The 27,317-nt window shown below is 33.4% G+C and overlaps 1 long non-coding RNA gene across 2 annotated transcripts in view; it reads left to right on the top strand.

The window, feature by feature from the left end:
- Nucleotides 1-27,317, top strand: part of LOC105726882 (uncharacterized) — a 250,214-nt gene that overhangs the window by 199,208 nt on the left and 23,689 nt on the right. Inside the window, exon 4 of one of the 2 annotated variants that reach the window (XR_010340629.1) lies at nt 5,254-5,580. The exons of the other annotated variant lie outside the window; for it this stretch is intronic. This is a non-coding gene — a long non-coding RNA (uncharacterized LOC105726882). Of the gene's footprint in view, nt 1-5,253; nt 5,581-27,317 lie in introns of those variants that run through there. 2 annotated transcript variants of the gene reach the window in all.

Below are 27,317 nucleotides of genomic sequence, written 5' to 3'. Positions count from 1 at the left end.
GATTATTATGCCATGATAATCATTCATGCAAATGTTTAAGAAAATAAAAGTATAACCTGAATATTAGAAATTAAATTGTTTAAATATTTTCTAATTTTCTGTTGTTAAATCTTTGGATATGGGAGTAATATATGCCATCATATATTTTTTACACAGAAAAATTAGGAGTCAGTTTATGGCTATAGTCATATCCAGTTTGTTTTACTTAGACAAAAATATGCTAAAAATATGGTAACTGCAGTCTGAGAAATTGCTACTCCATTTTTTAAACAAAGGTTTTAAATAACATAATCTGCAATAGGAAAAAAACCCACATCTTCTTGAATATAGCACAACACAAATATGAAGAATGTAATCTCTTCTTCAGGAAAAGACTCCAGTGATTTCTTCACCAGTTTGAATACACAAAAGTGTAACAATATGTATAATGTTGCCATATGTCAACTTGGAATATCAACTTACTGGTTTACATAATTTGCTGGAAAAATATTTTGCCTTAAATTTATCTGTACATGATATTTACTGATCTCAACTCTTTTAAGTAAACATTACAGTCACTATTTCTCTATGTTTTCTTTCTTTTGGTGATTTTTTAAAAATTTATATTCCACTGGTTTTCCAGTAATTATTTATGTCATAGCATTATTATATTATCTAGGACCTTGAGTATCTGAGAATTTATTTATTTCAAACCAAGCTCTAAACCTGCCTAGTTTGGATTTCATGGATTATAACCTTTTTTCCTTCAGAACTCTGAAGCTCTAATGTTCCGTGGTCTTTTAGCTCTTGTAAGATAATGTGTTTTGTTCTTTTATTTGTAAATAAAATGATTTTTTTTTTGTTTCTTGCATTCTTGGATATTTCTTTCTTTTGTTATAGCTTAAAATTTCCAATGAAATATAATTTGGTGTTCTTCTCTTGATTAAACTTAAAAGACTTTCTTATATCTTTTAAATTTTCAGTCTGAATTATTTATTTATATTAGAAATTATTTCTTGATTGTTGAGTTGTTAGTATCATTGTCTAAGTTTTTGCTTTGACTATAGTGACAGAAAGATGACAATGAATGAAACAAAAATCGAGTGGTAAATACCAAATGTAAGATGTAGGGTCTTATTTTTTGTATGGAGGACGTTGAGAGGGCAAGAATCATACATATGATAGCAACAACAAGAAACTTTAGCTCCATTCTACATGACAGTTCTATCTCTGGTCTTAAAACTAAGTTAGGCTTCCTTATTGGAACATGAGCTTCCTTTGTTTCCTAGTAACCACTAGCTTTACTCACATAAGCCACAAACTATTATAGTCATCATCTAACTCCTAGAGTCATTTTCTCTGATTTCTCAAAGAAATCCTAGATTGTGTCACTTTCCCCAAAACTGTACCTTATTTAATTCTTACTGATTTTAATATCCATATGAATAAACCCTTCTAACCTCCTGGCTTCTTACTTGAACACCAATACTTTTGATTTCCATTCTACTTCAGCAGCTTATTTTCATGAATATACTCAAACTTTTCCATGTGTTGTGTACTATTTCAATGTTAAGTATCCATCCCTCAATATTTACCGTCCATCTTCTGCTAGTCCTTTGACTCCAGCAGTCCTTCAGCCCAAATGATTCTATTGATCTATGAATTTTTCTCTATTGCTCATCTCTTCATGTGTTGAGACTTCTCACTCAAACTGAAATTCAAAGTCACAATTATACTAACTATTTTGAATGTAAACTCGTAGGCCTGACTATATTTTTACCCTTTATACTTACTTGGTAAAATCCCAACCCTGGTTAAATACTAATAACTTACCTTGAGAAAAATAGATACCCCTACAGACTGATCTCATTTAAAATCCTATTTTCCTTAATGTGTCCTTACCTATCCAGTTATCCTGCTAGTACCCTGGCCCATTCAGTCTTTCACGCCTTAAGAGTCTGTATGATATTATTCATTCTCCTTTCTCTTCAAATCTTCAATGCCATTTCACTCTCACTTGCAATTTGTGCTTATTATTTTACTGAGACAATTAAAGAAATATGATATGCATTCCACAAGCTTCCCTCACCCCATTCATCTGTCCTGTGTTACCTCTGAAATATGTTTTCTGCCTCTCCTCTCCCCATATACTAGAGATATTGTCTATGCACCCATATAAGAGCAAACCTACATTTGCCCTAGTTGATACTTTTAGTATCTATTCAAATGTAGCATTTTTCCTTCTCTCTCTAGCATAATGAACTTCCCTTTGTCTCTTAAAGCATTCCTACCTTCATATTCATCAAATGTTAGTGTCTCTCCCAATGTACAACCAAGAATAAGACTTCTCTCAACCACATACTCTCTCCAGTCACAACTTATTTTTCCACTCCCATCTATAGAAAAACTTCTCAAAATATGTATCTTTCTTCAACACAGCAAGCAGAATGATGCTTTTAAAATGCAAATTATGCCAAGTCACCCTTGCAATGGTTTTCCAATAAGGATAAAGCCCTTATAATGGCCTAAAAGTCTTATAAGGACCTCAGAGTTCTATAGCCTCTGTCTCTGATTGTCATCCTAACCTCACATTCCATCACTCTCTCCCTTTGTAGTTCAATACAACATACTGACCTTATGCTGTTTCTCACCTGTGCCTGGTTCTCCAAGGCCCCACCTATCCGCATGACTCAACTCTCATCTTCCTTAGGTAGCTGTCAAATATTATCTTCTAAGAAAGTTCTTCCTCTACCCGCTGTACTTAAAATTGCAATCTCTATAGGTCTTTTTATTCCCTTCGACTCATTCTTTTCTTCATAAAACTTTGCACCTTCTAATATCTAATACCTTTTTAAAAATGTTGTATTAGTCAGGGTTCTCTAGAGGGACAGAATTAACAGGATAGATGAGTATATGAAGGGAAGTTTATTAAGAAGTATTGACTCACTTGATCACAAGGTGAAGTCTCACAATAAGCCATCTGCAGGCTGAGGAGAAAGAAAGCCAGTCCAAGCCCCAAAACCTCAAAAGTAGGGAAGCTAAAAGTGCAGCTTTCAATCTGTGGCTGAAAGGCCCAAAAGCCCCTGGCAAACAACTGGTGAAAGTCCAAGAGTCTGAAAGCTGAAGAACTCGGGGCAAAATGTTCAAGGACAGGAAGTGTCCAGCACAGGAGAAAGATGAAAGCCGGAAGACTCAGCAAATCTACTCTTTCCACCTTCTTCTGCCTGCTTTATTCTAGCCACACTGGCAGGTGATTAGATGGTGCCCATTCAGATTGATGGTTGATCTGCCTCTCCCAGTCTGCTTACTCAAATGTTAATCTCCTTTGGCAACACTGTCACAGACACACCCAGAAACAATACTTTGCATCCTTCTGTGTAATCAAGGTGACACTCAATATTAACTATCACAAATGTACTCAATTTATTTTTTGCCTTCTTTCCAAAGAGTGTAAAAACTTAAAGAAACAAAGGTTTTGTTTTGTTTGCTGTTATAATTTCAGTATTAGGTATGGCAAAGGTTTTGTTTTGTTTGCTGTTATAATTTCAACATTAGGTATAGTCTGCTACATATCACGTGCTCAATGTGTATTTATTAAGTGAATGGATAATGAATGAGTTAAATAATAGAAATAGCCTGCAAGATACAGGCCCTCTGTTTCCCTATCAATTATGTTGCCTGTATCTTTGCAAAGAATGGCTACCAGAACAATGCACATATGCTGGGGCTTCCTAGTGTTGTGAGTAAAGTCCATTTGCTACAGGTATGAAGTTACAAGAATCTAAATTGGCACTTTGGGAGGCTGAGGCAGGTGGATCATGAGGTCAAGAGATCAAGACCATCCTGGTCAACAAGGTGAAACCCCATCTCTACTAAAAATACAAAAATTAGCTGGGCATGGTGGCGCGCACCTATAGTCCCAGCTACTCAGGAGGCTGAGGCAGGAGAATTGCTTGAACCCAGGAGGCGGAGGTTGCAGTGAGCCGAGATCGCACCATTGCACTCCAGCCTGGGTAACAAGAGTGTGAAACTCTGTCTCAAAAAAAAAAAAAAAAAGAAAAAAGAAAAAAGAAGAATCTAAATTGATGACAAAAGTTTACATTTCAGCATGCCTGTCAGTTGCTGCAGGAAACACAGCCTTAGGGAGAGAACCAGGAGCAGAAATGCGCTGGATTTTCTTGTGCTGGAGCCCTCTAATCACTAACTAGTGACTTCCACTGGCAGACCCTAACTAGAAAAAAGTTGACACAAGAGCCTGAGGAACACAGGTAGCAGGAATTTCTCACACTTCCCTTGTTTGGCTATCTAATGCAAGGTCCTTTGCCATAGACCTTGCATTAGATAGCCAAATAGCGGTAGTGTGAGAAATAGATCTGAAGGCCACATTGTCCATGGCTGGAACACCATTGTTCAAAGATAGTTTAGAAGGGACTGGCAAAAGACAGCTGAACATTTATTCTCAAGTTACTGCCTTGCCAGAAAATCCGTAGTGGACTTTACATTATTCCTCTTGGACAAAGTATAATTAATACGAGTTAAATTACCTCCAGAATAGAGGACTGAAATACTTATTTGAAAGTAGGAGAAATACCTTGTAATAAGCACCAGATGCTTAGTTTGAACCCTTAATGACATTCGTGACAAGAGTTGCATTACTCCACACTAGGTCTGAGTAGCCCACTAGGGCATGGAAGCAGTTTCTCTTTAAAAGAACATACAGTATTTCAAAGTCAAATGAACCCTTGGAGTTTTATTTTATTTTATTTTTTGAAGAATTAACAGGATGGATGAGTATAAGTATAGGAAGGGGAGTCCAGGCTGAAGTGCAGTGTCACCATCACAGCTCACCACAACCTCGACCGCCTGTGCCCAAGTGATCTTCCCACCTCAGGAGTTTATTTCATCCTACATACAGCCATAATTGCTGTAATCCCAAAATTGCTGTCAAACTTCAACTATTTCATGTACTGCAAAATTTCTCTAACCTTGAAATGTCTACTGCATAAGATTCTTTGAGCCTAAAAAGAATAAATTATAAAGATTAGCTTTTTTGAACAAAGATAAAACAGACATTTAAATTTTACCCAGTTGTTGACAGATATTATCACAGAACTGTCAGTAGGGAAATTGGCACCCTGACAATCATGGTCATTTCACAACATTTAAAAAAATATCTTATGGATCACCTTGGATTTCTTTCTATCAGGAATGTTAGATTACTGGATAAATAGATATAAAAGAAAGACATCTTTTTGATACTCATTTATTTTTCAGCAACAGAAATTTGTAGTCACAAAGGGAAAAGAAAAGTATGCTGACAGAGGTCTGATTGCACTGTGCACTGCTGGAATATAAAAGATAATAAAAATCGATCAGAGGATGAGATGCTATGGTGAGAAGCTAATCAACTAGAGAGCACTGGTCAACTGGCAAACTGATCTCTGAGGCTGCAGGATGAACTCGGAGGACAGTGATAACTGAGAAGCCTAATCCTATTTCTGCACTTTAGTTTGTGCACTGACTGCTTAATCTACTCCTGAGTATGTGCTATGTGAGAAAAATAGAATCTCTATCAAATAAATACTAAGGCTGTTTGATTTTCCATAATGTGTTGCTTGAAATTATTTTACACATGACTCCTTGCTAGACAAGACTGAATCTGAAATGGAATTTTTCACAGTGTGAGATCTTAAATTTAAAACTGCCCTGTTCCATTTTATTGACAGTGGGTTCTAAAACTAATGATTTTTTTTTTATTTTTACTATAAAGCAGCAAATCTATCACAGAGAGATACAGAGATGTTATATGCACATGGGCATGATTAAAATGTTATTTATTCTGGTGAACAGCTGGAAAAAACTGAAATGTCTAACAAAGGAGACAGTTGTGTGGTTTAAAACACTATGGTTTGTACATACAAATAATACTATGCTCTTCCATGAAGCATCCCTTTTCCTGAGCCCATTTCTGAAAGAAGGAATGTCTGCTAAAGTAACTTACATGTCCTCTTTTCCTACCCTTTTGTACATCCCTCCTTGACTGATCAGTTTCACAAAAAGGACATATTTAATTCAATCTGTGCTTCTCTTTACAAATCAAACCTGTCTTCTGAATGTATGTACTCCTTGTTCCTTCATGTTCCTTTATAGGGCCAGACTATACCACTGCAGGATCCAAGGATGGATACCACTGTGGATCCATAATAAAGTATGAGTAAACTTGCTTGGTCACTGATCTAGAGTTATTTACTTCTATCAGATTATCAGTAACAGAGGTAATAGTTTGATCACTTCCTCTCCACCTTCCCCATCTGCCAATCTCTCAATTGATTTTTAAGAAAGAACAGAGTTTTTTTCATTTGTTTGTTTTTGTTTTAACTGACGCAACTGAAATCTTAGTTTTTATCAACTAGGAACATTAAAAGGAGACAAAAGCTGTAATTTGAACACCAAAGTACATTAGGAAGATTGACCTTTCTGGTTTTCTCAAAGCTTTAAATTTTGTATCTTGGTTTGGTTTAGTTTGGCAAAACACAAATGCAGAAAATGACACAAAACATATGTGGGACTAAATGAACTAATGTAAGAAAAATACTCTTTCAACCACTACCCAGGTCCTGCCCTGACAAAATTAATAAAACCTGTCCACCATATGCCCAATCCTAATAACAGACCTCTTCCGTGCATCAAAAGAAACAAACACCAATTTAGACAGTAATTGTTTTTATTCATTTATTTACTTTTATATCTGTCTAAGTATGCATACATGGGCATTAATAGTATAGTTTTGCCCATTGTCTTAACTTCATATGTTTTTTAACAATTTTAGCATTCAGGTTCTCCTTCATTACTTCCTCGTTTTTGACTTTTTTTTTTTTAGAGCAGTTTTAGGTTCATAGAAAATTTGAGTGGAAAATACAGGAATTTCCCATCTTCTCTCATTCCCCACACATGTATAGCATCCTACATTATCAATATTCTCCACCAGAGTGGTGTGTGTTTGTTACAACTGAACCTACATTAACACATCATTGTCATCCAAAGTCCATTCTTTACTTTAGGGGTTATTCTGGTGTTGGACATTCTATGGGTTTGGATCACTGTCTAATGACATGTATCCACTATTATAGTATCACATAGAATAGTTTCATTGCCCAAAAACTCCTCTGTGCTCTGTTTATTCATCCTTTCCATCCACTATCCCCTAGATAACACTGATCTTTTCACTTTTACTGTCTCCAAATTTGGCTTTTCCAGAATATCATTTTGTTGGAATCATACAGTGTGTAGCCTTTTCAGATTAACTTGCTAAGTAATAATATGCATTTAAGTTTTTTCTGTGTCTTTTCATACCTTGACGTTCATTTCTTTTTAATGCTGAATAATATTCTATTGTCTAGATGGAACAAAAGTTTTTTAATGTATTTATCTACACATCCAAGGACAATGAAGTTTGTTTATGTATTTACCTAGCCAAGCAAGCAAGTTTGTATTTGCTATCAAGTTTTGGCAGTTAAACATAAAGTTGCTCTGAATCATTTTGTTCAAGCTTTTGTGTGCACGTTTTTAACTCCATTGGGTAGATACGAAGGAGTATGATATCTGTACCATATGAATACGGTATGTTCAGTTTTGTGAGTAACTGACAAATGTTTTCCAACATGTTTGCACTGTCTTGTATTCCTACCAGCAATAAATGAGAATTCTTGTTACCCTACTTCCTTACCAGCATTTGGTTCTGCCAGTGTTCTGAATTTTGCCCATTCTAATAGATATATGATGGTCTCTCACTGGCAGTTTCATTTGCATTTCTCTGATGACATTTTATGAGGAGTACATTTTAATGTGGTTATTTAGAATCTGTGCCTCTACTTTGATGAGGCCTGTTAAGGTCTTTGATCCATTTTCTTTTTTTTATTGTACTTTAGGTTCTTGGGTACATGTGCAGATCATGCAGGATTGTTGCATATGTACACACATGGCAATGTGGTTTGCTGCCTCCATCGCCCCGTCATCTACATTGGGCATTTCTCCCCATATTATCCCTCCCCACTCTCCTGCTGTTCCTCCCTTGTTGGTCCCCTCAACAGACCCCAGTGTGTGATGCTCCCCTCCCTGTGTCCATGTGTTCTCATTGTTCAACACCCTCCTATGAGTGAGAAAATGCGGTGTTTGATTTTCTGTTCTTCTGTCAATTTGCTGAGAATTATGGTTTCCAGATTTATTCATGTCCCTACAAAGGACACAAACTAATCATTTTTTATGGATGCAAAGTATTCCATAGTGTCTATGTGCCACATTTTCCTTGTCCAGTATATCATTGATGGGCATTTGGGTTGGTTCCAGGTCTTTGCTATTGTAAACAGTGCAGCTATGAACATACATGTGCATGTGTCTTTATAATAGAATGATTTATAATCCTTTGGGTAAATACCCAGTAATGGGATTGCTGGATCAAATGGAATTTCTATTTCTAGATCCTTGAGGAAGTGCCACACTGTCTTCCACAATGGTTGAACTAGTTTACATTCCCACCAACAGTGTAAAAGTGTTCCTATTTCTCCACATCCTCTCCAGCACCTGTTGTCAAGATCAAAAAACTCAAAAGCTAGCAGCAGACAAGAAATAACTAAGATTAGAACAGAACTGAAGGAGATAGGGACACAAAAAAACCTTCAAAAAAATCAATAAATCCAGGAGCTTATTTTTTGAAAAGATCAACAAAATAGACCACTAGCCAGATTAATAGAAAAGAGAGAAGAATCAAATAGATGCAATAAAAAATGATAAAGGGAGTATCACCACTGATTCCACAGAAATACAAACTGCAATCAGAGATTACTACAAACACCTCTATGAACATAAACCAGGAAACCTAGAATAAATGGATAAATTCCTGGACACTTGCACCCTCCCAAGCCTAAACCAGGAAGAAGTTGAAACATCGAATAGACCAATAATGAGGGCTGAAGTTGAGGCAGTAATGAATAGCCTACCAACCAAAAAAAGCCCAGGTCCAGATGGGTTCACGGCCAAATTCTACCAGATGTACAAAGAGGAGCTGGTACCATTCCTTCTGAAACTATTCCGAACAATCCAAAAAGAGGGAATCCTTCCCAAATCATTTTATGAGGCCAACATCATCCTGATACCAAAACCCGGCAGAGACTCAACAAAAAAAGGAAACTTCAGGCCAATATCCATGATGAACATCAATGCAAAAATCTTTAATAAAATACTGGCAAACCAACTGCAACAGCACATCAAAAAGCTTATCTATCACAATCAAGTAGGCTTCATCCTAGGGATGCAAGGCTGGTTCAACATACACAAGTCTATAAACGTAATCCACCGCATAAACAGAACCAAAGACGAAAACCACATGATTATCTCAATAGATACAGAGAAGGCCTTCAAGAAAATTCAACAGCTCTTTATGCTAAAAACTCTCAATAAACTAGGTATTGAATGAACATATCTCAAAATAATAAAAGCTGTTTATGACAGACCTACTGCCAGTATCATACTGAATGGGCAAAAACTGAAAGCATTCCCTTTGAAATCTGGCACTAGACAAGGATGTCCTCTCTCACCACTTCTATTCAATATAGTATTGGAAGTTCTAGCCAGAGCAATTAGGCAAGAAAAAAAAATAAAGGGTATTCCGTTAGGAAAAGAGGAAGTCAAATTGTCTCTATTTGCAGATGACATGATTGTATATTTAGAAGACCCTATCATCTCTGACCCATTTTTTAATTGAATAGGTTTATTTTCTTTTGACTTAGTTTTAAGAATTCTTTGTCTATTTGTGATAATAGTTCTTTTTCATATATGTCTTTTGCAAATATTTTCTTAGTCTTTGGTTTGTTTTTTCCATTTTGTTGACAGTCCCCTTGATAGAGTGGATGTTTTTAATTTTAAAAAAGCCCAGCTCATCAATTTTTTCATTCATTATGTGTTTTGTATCCTATCAAGGAAGTTATTACTGAAGTTATTACTGAGCCCAAGTTATCTAGATTTTCTCCTATGTTATCTTTAAAGAGTTGTAGAACTCCTTATTTTACATCTTATCTATAATCCATTTTGAGTTAATTTTGTGAAGAGTGTAATTCTATATCTAGATTCATTGTTTTGGCATGTGGATATCTAGTTGTTACAGAACCATTTATTAAAAAGACTACCTTTTCTCTATTACATTGCAATTGGTCCTTTGTCAAAGATCAATTGACTGTATTTTTTGTGGGTCTCTTTCTGAGCTCTCTCTCCTGTTTTATTGATTTATCTTTTCCAACACCATGCTTTTTGGTTGCTGTATATTTATACTAAGTCTTTAAGTTAGACAGACTCAGCCCTTCAACATTGTTCTTTTTCTTCAATATTCAGCTCTCTTTTCTGTGTTGTTGGCATCTCCACGTAAACTTTAGAATCAGTTTGCAAATACTACAATATAACTTGCTGGGATTTTGCATGGGATTTCATTAAATCTGTAGATTAAGTTGGGAAGAATTGATATTTTCACAATATTGAGACTTATCCATGATCATTGACTATCTCCCACATAGAGTTCTTCCTCAATTTATCTCTTAAGTTTTATAGTTTTCATCATATTAATGTTATTTATATTTTGTTATATTTATACCTATTTCATTTGGGGATGCTAATGTAAACATTATTGTGATTTTTAACTTTAGATTACACTTTTTTATTGCTGGTATATAGAAAAGCATTTGACTTTTATGCATTCAACTTGTATCCTGCAACCTTGCTATAATCACTATTAGTTCCAGGTTTTTGTTTTTGTTTTGCTAATTAACCCGGACTTTCTACATAGACAATCATGTCAACTGCAAACAGAGTTTTATTTATTCCTTCCTGATCAATATTCCTTTTATTTCCTTTTCTTATTTAATTAGCTATGATTTCTAGTGCAAGGTTGAAAAGAAGTGGCAAGAAGGGGCATCCTTACTTTTTCCTGATTTTAGTGGAAAAGCTTCTAGTTTCTCACCATTAAGTAAGAAGATAACTGTAATATTTCATAGATATTCTTAGCAAGGTGAGAAAGATTTCTTCTTTCTGAGTTTATTGAGTTTTTATCATGAATAACTGTTGAATTTTTTTTCAAATGTTTTTTCTTCAATAACTGATGTCATCATGTGATTTTTCTTTTCTAGCCTAGTGATGTGATAGATTACCTTAACTGGTTTTTGAATGGTAATCCAGCCTTACATACCTGGGATAAATCCTGCTTGGTCACAGTGTATATTTCTTTTTATTCACCGTTGAATTCAATATATTACTATTTTATTGAAGTTTTTGTACATTTATAAAAGATGGTGTTCTGCAGCTTCTTTTTCCTTGTCTGCTTTTGGTGTTAAGGTAATTCTGGCCTCACACAATGACTTAGAAAATTTTCCTGCTAATTCTGTTTTCTGAAAGAGGTTGTGGATAATCAATATATTTTTTCATAAATGTCTGATAGAATTCACCCATGAATTCATCGTGGCCTGGTGTTTCACTTTACATTCACTTTTATGTTGGAATTATATTATTCAATTTCTTTAATAGATTTATTTATATTCAAATTATCTATGTATTTTTGTGTGAGTTTTGACAGATTGTATCTCAAAAGGAATTAGTTCATTTTGTCAGTGTTATCAAATGTATGGGCATAGAGTTCTTCATAGTATTTTTTGATTACTATTTAATATCCATGAGATCTGTAGTGATGTCCCCTCATTTATTTCTCATATTAGTAATATTTATCTTTTCTCTTTTTTGCTTAGTTGTCTGACTGGAGGACTATGTACCTTATTATTATTTTCAATGAATAGGCCTTTTGTTTTCATTGATTTTCACTATTGGTTTTCTGTTTTCAATTTCTTTGACATCTGCTCTATTTTTTTAAACTTTCCTTTCTTATGCTTATTTGCATCTAATTTACTCTCACTTTTCCAGTTACCTAAGGTGAAAGCTTAGATGATCAACTTCAAATTTTTCTTGCATTTAATGCTGTTCATTTTCCTCTAAACACTGCTTTCACTGCATTCTAAAAATTTTGTTAAGTTGTGGTTTTATTTCATTCAGTTTAAAATATATCTAAATATCTCTTAAAATTCTTTTGATTCATGCATTGTTTAGAAGCATGTTGTTTAATCTCCAAATATTTTAAGTTTTCTTGAGATCTTTCAGTTACTGATTTCTAATGTAATTGCATTGAATTCTGAGAACAGATCTTGTATGATTTCTACTATTTTAAATGTGTTAAAGTATGTTGTATGGCCCAGAATTTGCTCTATCTTGGTATATGTTCCATGCAAGCTTGAGAATAATGTATATTCTATTGTTGTTGGGTGAAGTAGTGTATAGATGTTGATTATATCTAGTTGATTGATGGTGTTACTGAGTTTCACTATGTTCTACCATGCTGGTTCTATCCATTTCTGATATAAACATGTTGAAGTTTCCAACTATAATAGTAGATTAATCTATCTCTCCTTGCAGTTCTATCAGTTTTTGCCTCACATATTTTGATATTCTGCTGTTGGGTACATACACCTTAAGGATTTTTACGTCTTCTTGGAGAATTGACACCTTTATCATTGTACAATGCCCTTCCTTACTCCTGATAACTTTTCTTGCATTGAAGTCTATTCTGTCTGAAATTAATGTAGCTATTTCTGCTTTTTTAAAATGTGTTAGAATAGCATATAATTTTTACCATCTATTTATCTCTATTGTATGTGTGTCTTTATATTTAAAGTGGGTTTTTGTAAACAACATGGAATTAGGTCTTTTTTTTGGAGCAAAAGTTCACAATGTGAGTGTCCACACGCTGCTCTGTCCCCTGCTCTTTTATTCTATGGTTGGATTCTCTAAGGTATGGCAAGTGGGGAGAAAGATTAGATAATTTTCTTAGGGCAAAGAGATCTTCCCAATGATGTTCTGTCCTTTTACAATGATCACTAAGCTTTCCAGTCAACTCCTCTCTTTTTAGATTTTTAATGAGTGTGAGTCAGAGACAGTCTCTATGTCCATAATTCTATAATACTCCAGGGATCATAAATGTTAAGATCTCCAAATGATTTTCTGATGCTCTTTTCCCTTGTTCTGTGGCTGACGGGGTGCAGCACTCTTCTTTTTCCCTCTACACAGAAGACCCAGGAAACGTTGGTCTTCCTGCTCTCTCCAAAGGAATTCACAGTTTTGGCCTCTTAATGGATTCCTAGCTTAAATATGGATGATGTGCTAATGGTGACTGGATTTGTCTTGGGCCCCCTTCTTTGCAAGTCCCATGTAGATTGCCAATTATCCTTTTTTTTTTTTTAATCTACTCTGACAACTGTTGTTGTTTATTGGTCCATTTAGACCATAGTCATTCAAAGCATTAATTGACCTAGTTGTATTAATATCTACCATGTTTGTTTGTGTTTTCTATTTGGGACTCTTTGTTCCTGTTTTTGTCTTCTACTCTTTTTGTGTCCTTTGTAGTTTTAAATTGAGCATTTGTTATTTTGTGAGGCCAAGTATCAGGTAACCTATAAAAATACCCCTATCAGATTAACAGCAGATTGCTCAGCAGAAACCCTACAAGCTAGAAGGGATTGGGGTCTTATTTTAGCCTCCTTAAACAAATAATTATCAGCCAAGAATTTTGTATCCAGTGAAATTGAGCTTCATCAATGAAGAAACAATATAGTTTTTTCCAGACCAAAAAATACTGAGAGAATTTGCCACTATGAAGAAAGTACTACAGGAACTGCTAAAAGGAGCTCTAAATCTTGAAAGAAATCCTCAAAATACACCAAAATAGAATCTTTTTAAAGCATAAATCTCCAGGACATATATAAAAGAATAAAATGAAAAAAAAAAAGGTATTCAGGCAACAAATAGCAAAATAAATAGAATAATACCTCACGTATCAATACTAACATTGAATGTAAATGACCTAACTGTTCCACTTAAAAGATACAGAATGGCAGAATGGATAAGAACTCACCAACCAACCAAGTTCCTGCTGTGTTCAGGAGACTTACCTAACACGTAAGGACTCACATAAACTTAAGGTAAAGAGGTGGAAAAATGTATTTTCATGCAAATAGACACCAAAAGCAAAAGGGATAGCTATTCTTATATCAGATTTAAAAAAATCCTAAAATTCCTATGAGACTAAAAGCATAGTCAAAGCAAGTCTAAGTGAAAAGAACAAATCTGGAGGCATCACATGACCTGACTTTAAACTATACTCTAAGGCCATAGTCACACCAAAACAGCATGGTACTGGCATAAAAATAGGCACATAGACCAATGGAACATAATAGAGAACCCAGAAATAAAACCAAATATCTATAGCCAACTGATCTTTGACAAAGCAAACAAAAACATAAAATGTGAAAAGGACACCCTATTCAACCCATGGTGCTGGGATAATTGGCAAGCCACATGTAGAAGAATGAAACTGGATCCTCATATCTCACCTTATACAAAAATCAACTCAAGATGGATCAAAGACTTAAATCTGAGACCCAAAACCATAAAGATTCTAAAATAACATCAGAAAAAACCTTCCAGACTTTGGCTTAGGTAAAGACTTCATGACCACACGCCCAAAAGCAAATGCAACAAAAACCAAGAAAAATAGATTAAACTAAAAAGCTTCTGCACAGCAAAAGAAATAATCAGCAGAGTTAACAGACAACCTGTGGAGTGGGAGAAAATCTTCACAATCTATACCTCCAACAAAGAACTGATATCCAGAACTTACAAAAAATTCAAACAAGTCAGTAAGAAAAAAAAATTCCATCAAAAAATGGGCTAAGGACATGAATAGACAATTCTGAAAGGAAGATATACAAATGGCCAACAAGCATATGGAAAAATGCTCAACATGACTAATAGTATGAGAAATACAAATAAAAACCACAATGTGATACTACCTTACTCCTGCAAGAATGACCATAATCAAAAAAATCAAAAGATAATAGATTTTGGCATAGATACAGTGGAAAGGGAACACTTTTACACTGCTGGTGGGAATGTAAACTAGTACAGCCACCATGGAAAACAGTGTGGATATTTCTTAAAGAAATAAAAGTAGTTCTAACATTTGATCCAATAATACCACTATTGGGTATCTACTCGAGGGAAAAACGTCATTATACAAAAGAGATACCTGCCTGTGCATGTTTATGGCAGCATGATTTGCAAATGCAAAATATGGAAGCAGACCAAATGCCCATCAATCAATGAGTGGCTAAAGAAAATGTGGTATATACATACCATGGAATACTACTCAGCCATAAAAAGGAATGAAACAATGGCATTCACAGCAACCTGGATGGAATTGGAGACTATTATTCTAAGTGAAGTAACTCAGGAATGGAAAACCAAATACTATATATTCTCATTCATATGAAGACCCAAAGGCATAAGAATAATACATTGGACATTGAGGACTTGGGGGAAAGGGTGGAGGTTGGCAAGGGATAAAAGACTACACATTGAGGGCCAGGCGTGGTGGTTTACGCCTGTAATCCCAGCACTTTGGGAGGCTGAGGTGGGTAGATCACAAGGTCAGGAGTTCGAGACTAGCCTGGCCAATATGGTGAAACCCTGTCTCTATTAAAAATACAAAAATTAGCAGGGCATGGTGGCAGGTGCCTGTAGTCCCAGCTACTTGGGAGGCTGAGGCAGGAGAATAGCTTGAAAGTGGGAAGTGGAGTTTGCAATGAGCCAAGATCGAACCACTGCACTCCAGCCTAGGCGACACAGCAAGACTCTGTCTCAAAAAGAAAAAAATCAAAAAGACTACACATTGGGTACAATGTACACTGCTCAGTGATAGATGTACGAAAATCTCAGAAATCACCACTAAAGAACTTATTCATGTAATGAAACACATAACCAAACACTGCCTGTTCCCCCAAAAACCTATTGAAATTAAAAAAAATTTTTTTTTAAAGAAACATTTACTAGTAAAGATTTACCAAAACAGAAAAAAAATGCAGGGGAGGACTGGAAGAGGAAAAATAGGAACAGAGCTGCTGCTTTCATTCACACTGCAGGCTACCAAGCAAGAATAGAGCCCAAGTTGTGACCCCAAAAGCAAGCAGGGGTAGCTATTCTTATATCAGATAAAACAAACTTTAAAGAAACAACAGTTTAAAAAGACAGAAGGACATTATATAGTAATAAAAGGACTCATCCAAAAGAAAAACGTTCCAATTCTAAATATATGTGCATCCTTTGAAAGAAATGAGAGAGTAAAGTGAATCCTTTCAAAGAAATGAAAGAGTAAAGCTGGGTCTGTCTCAATTCTTAACATCCATGAGCTAAGACTGTTAACTACAAGAGCAACTAGGGAAAGACCCTGTCAACTACTTGTAAGAATGTCATCTTACCAGCCTAGGAAACAAAGCAACACTCTGTTTCTATAAAATCAAAAAACTAGCTGGGTGTGGTGGCACTTGCCTGTGGTCTCGGCTACTCTGGAGGCTGAGGGAGAAGGATTGCTTGAGCCCAGGAGGTCAAGGTTTCAGTGAGGTGTGATCATGCCACTGCACTCCAGCCTAGGCAACAGAGTGAGATCCAGTCTGAAAAATAATAATAATTTATTTTAATTTTACAATTTGGAGAATACTTTGTGGCTTCTGCCTCTATTATTGAATCATCTACAAACAATGACACTTTGTTTTCCTCTTTTCCATTGCTTACTTGTTTTCACTTCTTTTTATTGTCTTACTCTGCAAGGCAAACTCCTCTACAACAATTATGGATAAGTGTGATGTCAACTGGCATTCTTTTAGGTTTCCTAGAATCTAGGAATAATATTTCAATAATTTCCCCCGAAGAAACTGATGATTTTTGATGTATAAATACTCTTAATCAAATTGAGGAAATTCTTGTGTTATGCTTTCTTGAATATTTTTTATCAAAAATGTATGTTAAATTTTTTTCAAACATCTTTTTCTATCATGTAGATAACCATATAGAATTGTATAGCATAATATATAAACAACCTGTTATGTATATACAACCTGACAACAGTTAGTGTGTGCATGTGTGTGTGTATATATATACACACATACTACTATATATATGATACTATATATGTATTATACATATATGTATAGGGGTGTGTGTGTGTATATATACATATACATGCTCACAAATATGTATAAAAATCTCCAACTTCTTATATAAATATATATGTGTATTCACTAATTATATGTATTAGGTATAATATAGAATATAATTGTATATAAGATAATATATAGTCTACATGTAATATAGAATTGTAGAATATTATTGTTTATAAATATAGGGCAGTCATTTTTAAATTTATTTTAATTTTCTTGTTGAGTTTCAGAAGGAAAGTTATGTTAAATTTATAAAGTAATTTCAAATATGTTTTTAACTTAACTTTACAACTATATTTTTTCTTAAATGTTCACTGAACTTTCCAGTGTTGTCATTATGGGTCTGCAGTTTTCTTTAAGAGAAGATTTTTACCATTTTTCCCCTATGTTCATAGTGTTGATAGGATAATTCAGGTGTTTTGGTTTTTTCTTTCTTTAGTCTGCTTTTACACCTTATTTATTTTAGGAAAGATTAACCTAATTTGTGTTTTATGCATACAGCTTTTATTCATAGAAAATTTCACTCTAAAAATGCATCGATTATATCTCATCACATTTTAGACTTAGTATATTTTCTAAAGAATTTTGTGACTTCTTTTTTAGTTACTTTACTGATTAATTTAGAAATACATTGTTTAACTTGCAAAAAAATAAGATTTTCTATTCATCTATCTTATAGTGATTTCCAGCTTGGTTGCATTTTGGGCAAATAACATAATCAAAATCATTTAATTTATTTGAAATTTGTTGAGATTTGATTTATACAAATTTATTATTATTTTTGTAACTTTTATGGGTTCTTGGCAGTAATGTATACCCTGCAGTTTCTTAGTTCCAGTTTATAAGTTGTTTAAATCTTGTATATTCTAATTAATTATGTAATGATATATATTATCTGTCCACTTACTCTATCAGTTGTTGAGCAAGGGATATTAAATAGACTACTTTGTGAATTTTCCTATTTTTTTCTATAGTTCTGTCAGTTTTTGCTTTGTTTTTATATGTATGTAAATTTTAAAATATTATATATTCCTGGTGATTTAAACACTTTAGCATCATGAAGCTACTCTTTATCTGGTGAGTCATTTGCTCTAAAGTATACTTCTGTCAACTTTTCTTTGGTTAACACTTCTATGCTAGCATGACACTTTTACATAAGAACTTTTCTACTTATAGTTTACATTTGTTTATAGTAAACAAATGTAGTATCTTGTCCGCCTGTTCAATAATCCTTGACTTTGATCAGAAATTTTAAATACATATTTATTCAACATAATCACCGATATATCTGGAAATAGTATTCTATCATCCTTTACGCCTTCTATTTATGCTGCCTGTTTCATATACTTTCTTCTTCTTGACTTAATTTAGATTAATAAATTATTTTCCCACTTTATTCACATACTAGTTGGAAATTCATATACTCTGTTAATTTCCGTGCATCTTTTTGTTTTGAATTATTGAAGTTTCACTATTATATACATGTGATTGTCTTTCATAGGTCATGCATGAGATTTTCTGCACTTTCTGAATGTGAAAATAGGTATCTGAAAATTCTCAGCCAATATCTCTTTATATATTGCTTCTTTCTCATTCTTTTGCTCTCTGCAGGGGAGACTAATTAAACAAATATTGAAACGTCTCACTTTCTACCCAGTTTCTTTGATCTGACATATGAAATTTGTATCTTTTTCTCAGTGATGCACTCTAGATAATATTTTGTGTTCTATATCCTAGCCTAATAATTACATTTCCCCCATATATCTTTTACTTACAAATATACAAATAAAATAATATACATATCATAAATATATGGATAAATAAATATTTATAAACCAAACAGAAACATATCACAATCATTCAGATCAAGAGAAATATTAGCAGAAATCTGTTCACACTCTCATCTGATCACAATGTTTTTCTCAAGTATAACCACTAGCAAGACTTCTACTAGCATATTTTAGTTTTTTAATTTGTATAAATATAACTACACAGTTGTTTTCTATTGTATCTGACTTATTTCACTCATAACTCATATGAGATTCATCTATATTGCCAGGTGCAGTTGTTGATTACTCATTTTCACTTCTGTTGGGTATTCCATCGTGAGAATATTACTTATGTGCTCTAGTATTGGTGAACATTTTAGTAGGTTCAAATGTTTTCCTTTTATTAACAATGCTGCTGTTAACATTCTAATACACATCTTGTGAAGCACACACATACACACAGTAGCAGCATCCATTTTAAATATGACTTGGACTGTCTCTTACCAGAAATAGGGCTGGTCACCTGCTTCTATTGTGACCCAAACTACTTTTATTCTTTAAATTATCAGTAAATCTTGATTTGTGGTATATCTTTTATTTGTGTGAATTTGATTTGTCATTCTAATCCTTTATTGTATTTCAAGATTCTGGTAGAATCAAGACGCTAGCAGTGGCAAAGTAAAGTAATAATTTGTACTAGACTGAAATAGGAATGCATTCTCCAAAATGAGGTTTGAGAGGGGCTGCGGTGGAATAATATAGCTTGGATCTGTGTCCCCACCCAAATCTTACGTCAAATTGTAATGCCCTGTGTTGTAGGTGGGGCCTAGTGGGAACTGATTGAATCATGGAGGTGGATCCTTCATTAATGGTTTAGAGCCATCCCTTTGGTGCTATTCCAGTGATAGTGAGTGAGTGAGTTATCATATCTGGTTGCAGCACCCAGCCACTCTTCCTCCTGCTCCAGCCATGTAAAATGTGCCTGCTTCCCCTTCACCTTCGCATTACCTGATGTTACCTGATGCCTCCTCAGCCATCTTTCTGTGTAGCCTGCAGACCCATGAACAATCACACCCCTTTTCTTTTTAAATTACCCAGTATCAGGCATTTCTTTATAGCCATGTAAGAATGGACCAATACAGTATCTGTGTAAAATGGAGACATTTCATAAGGGAGAATAATCTCCTTTTGGTATAAGTTATGTGACCACAAATGTACTTGGAGATCTTAATATTTAATCTGGTCCAGATCACATGCAAGAAAGTAGATGTAGGCAAGAAAGTAGCTGGAGAACTGTATTGGTGGTCCTGGGACTCTTCCTGCTTCTATTGTGACCCCAACTACTTTTATTCTTTAAGTTACTAGTAAATCTTGATTTGTGGTAATATCTTTTATTTGTGTGAATTTGATTTGCCATTCTAATCCTTTATTGTATTTCAAGATTCTGGTAGAATCAAGATACTAGCAATGGCAAAGTAAAGTAATAATTTGTACTAGACTGAAATAAGAATGCATTCTACAAAATGAGATCCTCATAATTCTTGATTATTTTTAGGCAATATTTAAAAACTATAGAGAGTTCAGATAATGTATCTTCTAACAAAAGAGATTCACTGTTTACTTTGTTAGGTATAAGAGGGTAACATATTAATTGCATCAACCCATGTCATGAGTACATCAGTCTAAAATGAGGTAATATATCCTACTTAGTAGCATAAGCCAACTCATTCTTTTTTTCTGCTCTACCAAATCTACTGCCAGAAATTTTCAATGAGGTTTTTGTTGTTGTTGTTGTTTTAAATTTAAATTTATAGTTCTAAATTTTCACTTTAAGTCTTTTATGGCACTTTTCATAATTTTCTGGTTCTTACAAATATTAAACTTTTTTTTCTTTTAACACAGTAAGCATGAATAATTAAAATATATAAAATATAAGCAATTCTTTTTCTACTCTGCTTTTATCTGCTGGTTATAACTCTTGGTGATTTGTTTAATTATACGTCTTTTTATTTTGGACTGAAAATTACATATGGAGGTTTCTGATGTCTAGGATAAAAGTTCCTTCCTCCTGAGAATACTCTTGTTTACTTCTGCCAGGTATTGAGGATACAACTGGTTTGGTACTAATTTCATTGCTTAAGTTAATCATGGTATTGGTCACAGTTTCTGGGGGACAATTTTCTTTTCTTTAAACTTCTTTTATTTTTCCTTCTTAGCTCAATACCATGGAGATACTTTCCTTAGTCACATCTTTGGGTTCAGGCTATTCTGTAAGTTCTCCATTATTATTTTAGCTCTTTGATACTTTTGAGGTTATTTTAAAATATTTTATTCAGCTTTGCTTATCTATTTCAACAGAAGTTTTGGAAAGACTTCCCTAGTCACTGTATTAGAAATGGAAGTATCAAACATTTTAAGACAACATATTATCTGAACATACAAATTTTCACTTTATAAAAAAAATTTTTTTTTAATACAGAACAATACCAATGAAAATTTGGAATTGTTTCATTCTTTTCATGCCAACCCCAAATTTCAGATAAAATTGACTAAAATCTTAATTTTAACCTCATCAACTTTTATTTTTCTACTCTCCCTATTTTTGTTTTATCATAGAAACTTCACTAATATTACTAACTTAAGTATTTTAAATTTTATTTATTGCCTCTTCATGCAACAAGAGGACTTTTCTTTTTTAGTCATTTTGTTTTTCCCATACATAAAATAGTAATTGACATAGAGTAGATATAAAAGTATCATACAGTGAAGACCAGAATATTTATAAGTATTTTGACAAGATTATCAATCAAGTAAGAAATCATATCCCTATAAAGACTGTATTAGTTCATTAGAGATGATACAAATAATATAGATAATAGAAACATTTTCTTAAGAACATTTATTCTTAAATGGGATGACTGAATTAACATTTACATGTTAATAAAAATAATACCTTTAAAATATGAATTATAGCACATAGTAATACAATAACAGTGTCATAAAACATAAAATTATTATCATTATTCTGGAGATGTATATGTATGCTTGAGGACCTCTAGAAAACTTCTACAAATTACTCTCAAAAAGCAAAACTATCTTGAAATAAATATGTGAATAGCTTCATAAGGGTTGAGTTAAAACAAAATTATGAAAATGTAAAATATCACCATATCATAAATGTATTGTTAAAATGACCTCACTTACTTCATAGAAATGATAAATATATGTTTTGTTCTTCTTGGTTTTATCCAAAGACTCCATTAAAGCAAATAAGAGCAATTTATTGAGTAATTATGATAAATTACAAGCAATTACAGTAACAAGCCCTGTGTTGAGATCTAGAATAGAATGGTGCCTACCCACATAATGACTACATATCAATAGTTTGGTGACATACAAACCCAAACAGCACAATATGCATCTCTAAGCAAGTTAGCTGTGTATTATACTCTCAATATAGGGCACTCCATGCTTAATATGTTTTCAGAGATATTACAAGCTATATGGAGAAAAAGAGAAATACATTCAGAGATGATTTTCTAAATCAACATCATCTTTCAATATGAAAAAATTAGAATATCCTCCAAAGTCTATCACCAAAAACATTTTTCTACAAGGAATACACTATAATTTGTAACAAACTTCTTGGCAAACCATGCTAGAGGTTAATAAATCTTAATAATCCTAGTTTTAGTAATTAGCATCACACTAATAATATCACATCAAGGGAAATAATTTTTTATATTGACATTTTCATAATTGTACATGAGGCTGCCTTTTGTATCATTTCTCTTTTGCATCAACTTTACTTGACAACTTTTTTTATTTGTGGCTTTTGATGAGCCCATTAGGTTTGTATTTTAACACAAAGTTCTTTGGGAAGCCTATTAGGATTGTTATGTTACAAATAGTTCAAAAGATAATGGAAAATTTTTATTCACACTTTATTTAATATTTAAAACCAAATAATTCCATCACATAACCCTTGTTTAACTAATTATGTTTTAGTTTGAGCAAAGGTAGTTAATGTTTATAATTAGTGTATCCAAATATTGATTGTCATCATAGTCATACACGATGCCACTTCTAGATGGTAACATATTTTTAAAACTCAAATAAATGTATATATCAATATAAATAACTCTAATTGCAGTAAATTATCTCCTAAAAATAACTTCTAACATTTAAGAAAGCTTGGTAATCTATGAGGGCAAAATTTCATTAAGCAGTTGACATTTTCAAGTGTTAATATTACCATGTCAGTACTTCCTAGGAAGGAGGAAAAAAACTCCTTTCTGAACCAATTGTCAGTAGTCTTTTAATACAGAAATTTATTATCATATCTGGCATTCATTTGTAGATCATTGTTTAGAGCAAATCACCATTAAGTGTAACAGACTTTGCAGCAAGCCATAAAAATGAGGCCAACTCTCATTAAGGGTCCTGAACACAATACCTTCCAATGTCACTACAGTTCCCACTGTGGAAATTTGTGATATATGGTTCATGAGGTCTCCCATATTCCTCTCTGCAATGTGCATTGATTTTTGACTAGTATAGTAAGGTTCTGATTTGTAAAGCTATTATTCACTTTCTTTGAGGGACAGCATATTGTCATTTACTGAAGTTAAGTGAGGCCTGAGGTTTACATTTTGATAATATGGATATGATAGAAAGAAAGTAGATTGTCTACAAAACCATCATAATGTGAGTTTAAGAAATAATTTTCTGAAATGCTTTTCTTTTACATTATGGAAAAATTGATACATACAACAATTTCAGAATTGTACTTCTAAAGTTAAAAAAAATTAAATACTTCAATTTTCAGAATTTGGGTTGTAAATTACCAGCCCAGAGTAATAGTTTCTTCTTTAATGTGTTCAAAATCAATTACAGCCTAACAAAAATATCTATATTGAGTATGGTAACATTTATCTGATTATTCAATGAATAAAGGTATTTCCCTTGATAACTCACAATTAGATATTTCAAAAATAAATTTTCTTTAGAAAAAAATCCAAAGTTAAAGAGATATATACAGATATTTCTTTGTGACACTAGATTCAGATAATTTTGCAAAAGTTTTCATATGATTAATTTTTATATAGTACTTAAAAACTCAAAGAAATTTCCATGAGATAAAGTAAATCAAATCTACAATGCAAAGAATCTTTTTATCTCCAAAGCCTCAAGCAAACAATAATATTAAAATACATAATTTAGTAATATATTATCTTCTTCTTTATCTGATTGCCTAAAGTGGATTTTCTTCTTTCCTAAAGTTGTAGGATGCTATAAATGAAATGCCCTGAATGAGAAAAGAAATAGAACTGGAAGTGTTATTTGGCTTAAATATTTGAATAACTAGTAATAAGAAGTTCAATAACTTAAAACATTCTTCTTCTATAATTTAGTATATTTACAATTTCTACTACAACAATGTATGACATAGTTCTTTTTTTTTACCTTGAGATAACTGAGATTGATAATATTTACATAACTTTGATAAGGTTACTAGCTTAAAAGAAGTTGATTCAATTTAAAACTTTTCAGTCTTTTCTAGCCAATCCATTTGTCTTAGTCTGTTTGAGCCATTATAACAAAATACCATAGACCAGATTGCTCATAAAAACAGAAATTCATTTCTCACAATTCTCTTGGCTGAGAAGTTCAAGACCATGTCACCAGCAGATTCTGTGTCTAGTGAGGGCACACTTCCTGGTTCATACGAAGTGTCTTCTCACTGAGAAGGAAAGAGCAAGACAACTCTCTGGGGCTTCTTTTACAAGAGCACTAATCCCATTTATGACCTAATTAACTCTCAAAGACTCTACCTTCTGAAACCAACACATTGATAATTAGGTTTGGACATACGAATTTGGAAGAGGACAAAAACATCCAAACCATAGCACCATTTGATTCTCTCTCTTTCCTGTTCCTAATCCAAGATTACATTTTCTAGTACTGATAGACATTCTTATAAAAATGGCACATTTGTGGGGCCGGACAGAGATTCTCCTTGTCCCTTTCCTATCTGCCTAGGCATTTGGCTATCTCCTGCCTCAATCATTAGTGTCATTTGCTTCATCGAGAACCCTTCCCCTTTCATAAATTCTTTAGTCCTATATATAGACTTTATTTATAGTAACTAAAGTTTCTTTCCCCAACACAGTTTTAGAAACTGTAGTTCCAAATCCTAGATGTAGTGCCAAAAGATGCCTAGTCCACCACAGTAGCTAAAACTGAATTCTCTCTAAATCACTGCTACCTCTATTCATAACATTTTTTCTCGTATCAAATACAGTTTTCACCTTGTATGATTTCTTACTCAACCAGTATGAGAGAAGCTACGGATCTCAAAAATAACCTTCAGATAAATGTCTGGAGATCAGTATTAGGATTTCCATGAAAATATCATTTGTTTATAGTCTCAATACATTATTACAAAATAGCAATTGGAAGACTACTACTTAGAGGCTGTCAGACCTATGGCTCTCAGATTTCAGTCATCCCACTGAAATAAATGACGACCCAGAAATTTTCTGTGGCAATGTTATAATTTAGATAACAATAAACTTTGCCTATTTACCTATATTGCTTAAATTAGAGTTATAAATGCTCAGAACCAAACTAGAATCATGGTTTGGAAACCACAATGCTCTAACATTACTATGAAAGGGAGATTTCTATATTAGTTCTACTTTCATTAAAAAAATGTTGACATATGCCTTGGAAAGGTTACTCCAGAGAAACAAGCCTAGTGTTCTGTGCAGTAGCATGCCCTTTTATAGCAGTGAAGTGAACATAACAGCAAAGCTGTGGAGTGTTAGGATGCATTGTCTCTGTATAGTAACCTAGTGATCTTTGAATTTTCTAGTCTGTTTTGAGGTTTTGATATAACAATAGGACAAGCATATTAGGTTATTTTATGTAGTCATTGATGTAGAAATTTATAAAGATTTTAAGTGAAAATTTTCTTAAATTGTTCAGATGTCTAAATATTTCCAGAATTCAACTATCATTTTGAAAGTACCTGAGGTTGGAAGCATAAAAGGCTTGTAGTCACATATCCCAACTATAAATTTCTATATTAATCTTTCCAATAAACTCCTGGGAACTTTATTTCATAATCTGAAACCCTTTAAATGATATTTTAAAAGTGAAAATCTTATAAACTTACTTCAATAGAAAAAAATTAATTTGATAAAATGGCAGGGAAAAAATCTGTTGTAACATTCATACCTGTTGGAGGGGAACACCAGCAGAATAATGAAAAAGCACCAAAAGTATAGTGAAATATTCACTTAAAAGTACCAATGTATTTCTTTGTCAAGTTAAATTTTAAAATCCATTTCTATACCTGTATACGTCAATTTCATTATTTTGCATGGCATGTTGAATCAGTTACACTAACATGTCTTATTTACATACTAAAATCAATTTCTAGAAAAATCTACTCCCAATTGTAGCACTTCCGACAAAGGCAAATAAATTAAAAATTCATTGAGCCTGACTTTTTAATTAACATATTCAGAACTGACTTTGAAATCTATGAGGAACACTTAAGTTACTATAATGCATTATTATTTTTTATGTTCACTTCATACACAAAATGGTGCAATATTCTGAAATCAAATGAAATGGATGGTCCTATTATTTATAGAAGTCCTTTATTATGCATAAGGATGTGATTGGCTTGAGCTATGTAAGATACATCTGCTAAAATATACATGGAAGGCCAGGTACACAGTGGTTCACGCCTGTAATCCCAGCACTTTGAGAGGCCAAGGTGGGTGAATCACCCGAGGTCAGGAGTTCGAGACCAGCATGACCAACATAATGAAACCCCATATCTACTAAGAATACAAAAATTAGCCAGGTGTGGTGGCAGGCGCCTGTAATCCCAGCTACTCAGGAGGCTGAGGCAGGAAAATCACTGGAACCCAGGAGGCAGAGGTTGCAGTGAACCAAGATGGTGCCACTGCACTCCAGCCTGGACAACAGAGCGAGACTCCATCTCAAAAAATAAATAAATAAAAATTAAAATGTAAAACAAATATAAAACAAAATATACACAGAAGATGCTGATTAGCCAATGAACTACATTTGCTAAAAAAAGTAAAGTTTCTGGGAAAGGTGGTGGGGTGGAGGTGGGAGAGTAAGGATGGTGAATGGGTCCAAAATGCAGTTAGAAAGAATGAATAAGACCTAGTATTTGTTAGGAAAACAGGATAACTATAGTCAATAATAATTTAATTGTACATTTAAAAATAACTTAAAGAGTATAACTGGACTGTTTGTAACACAAAGGATTAATGCTTAAGGGGCTAATAGCTTATTTACCATGATGTAATCATTATTCATTGCATACTTGCATAAAAAATATCTCGTGTACCCCATCAATATATACACTTACTAGGTACCCACAAAACTA

The sequence above is a fragment of the Aotus nancymaae genome, unplaced genomic scaffold, assembly GCF_030222135.1.
Source record: "Aotus nancymaae isolate 86718 unplaced genomic scaffold, 86718_ANA_hifiasm-v0.15.2.pri h1tg000117l, whole genome shotgun sequence".
In the NCBI taxonomy this organism is placed as follows: Eukaryota; Metazoa; Chordata; class Mammalia; order Primates; family Aotidae; genus Aotus; species Aotus nancymaae.
Note: the sequence above shows the minus strand (reverse complement) of the source record. Positions and strands in the feature narration are given on the sequence as shown.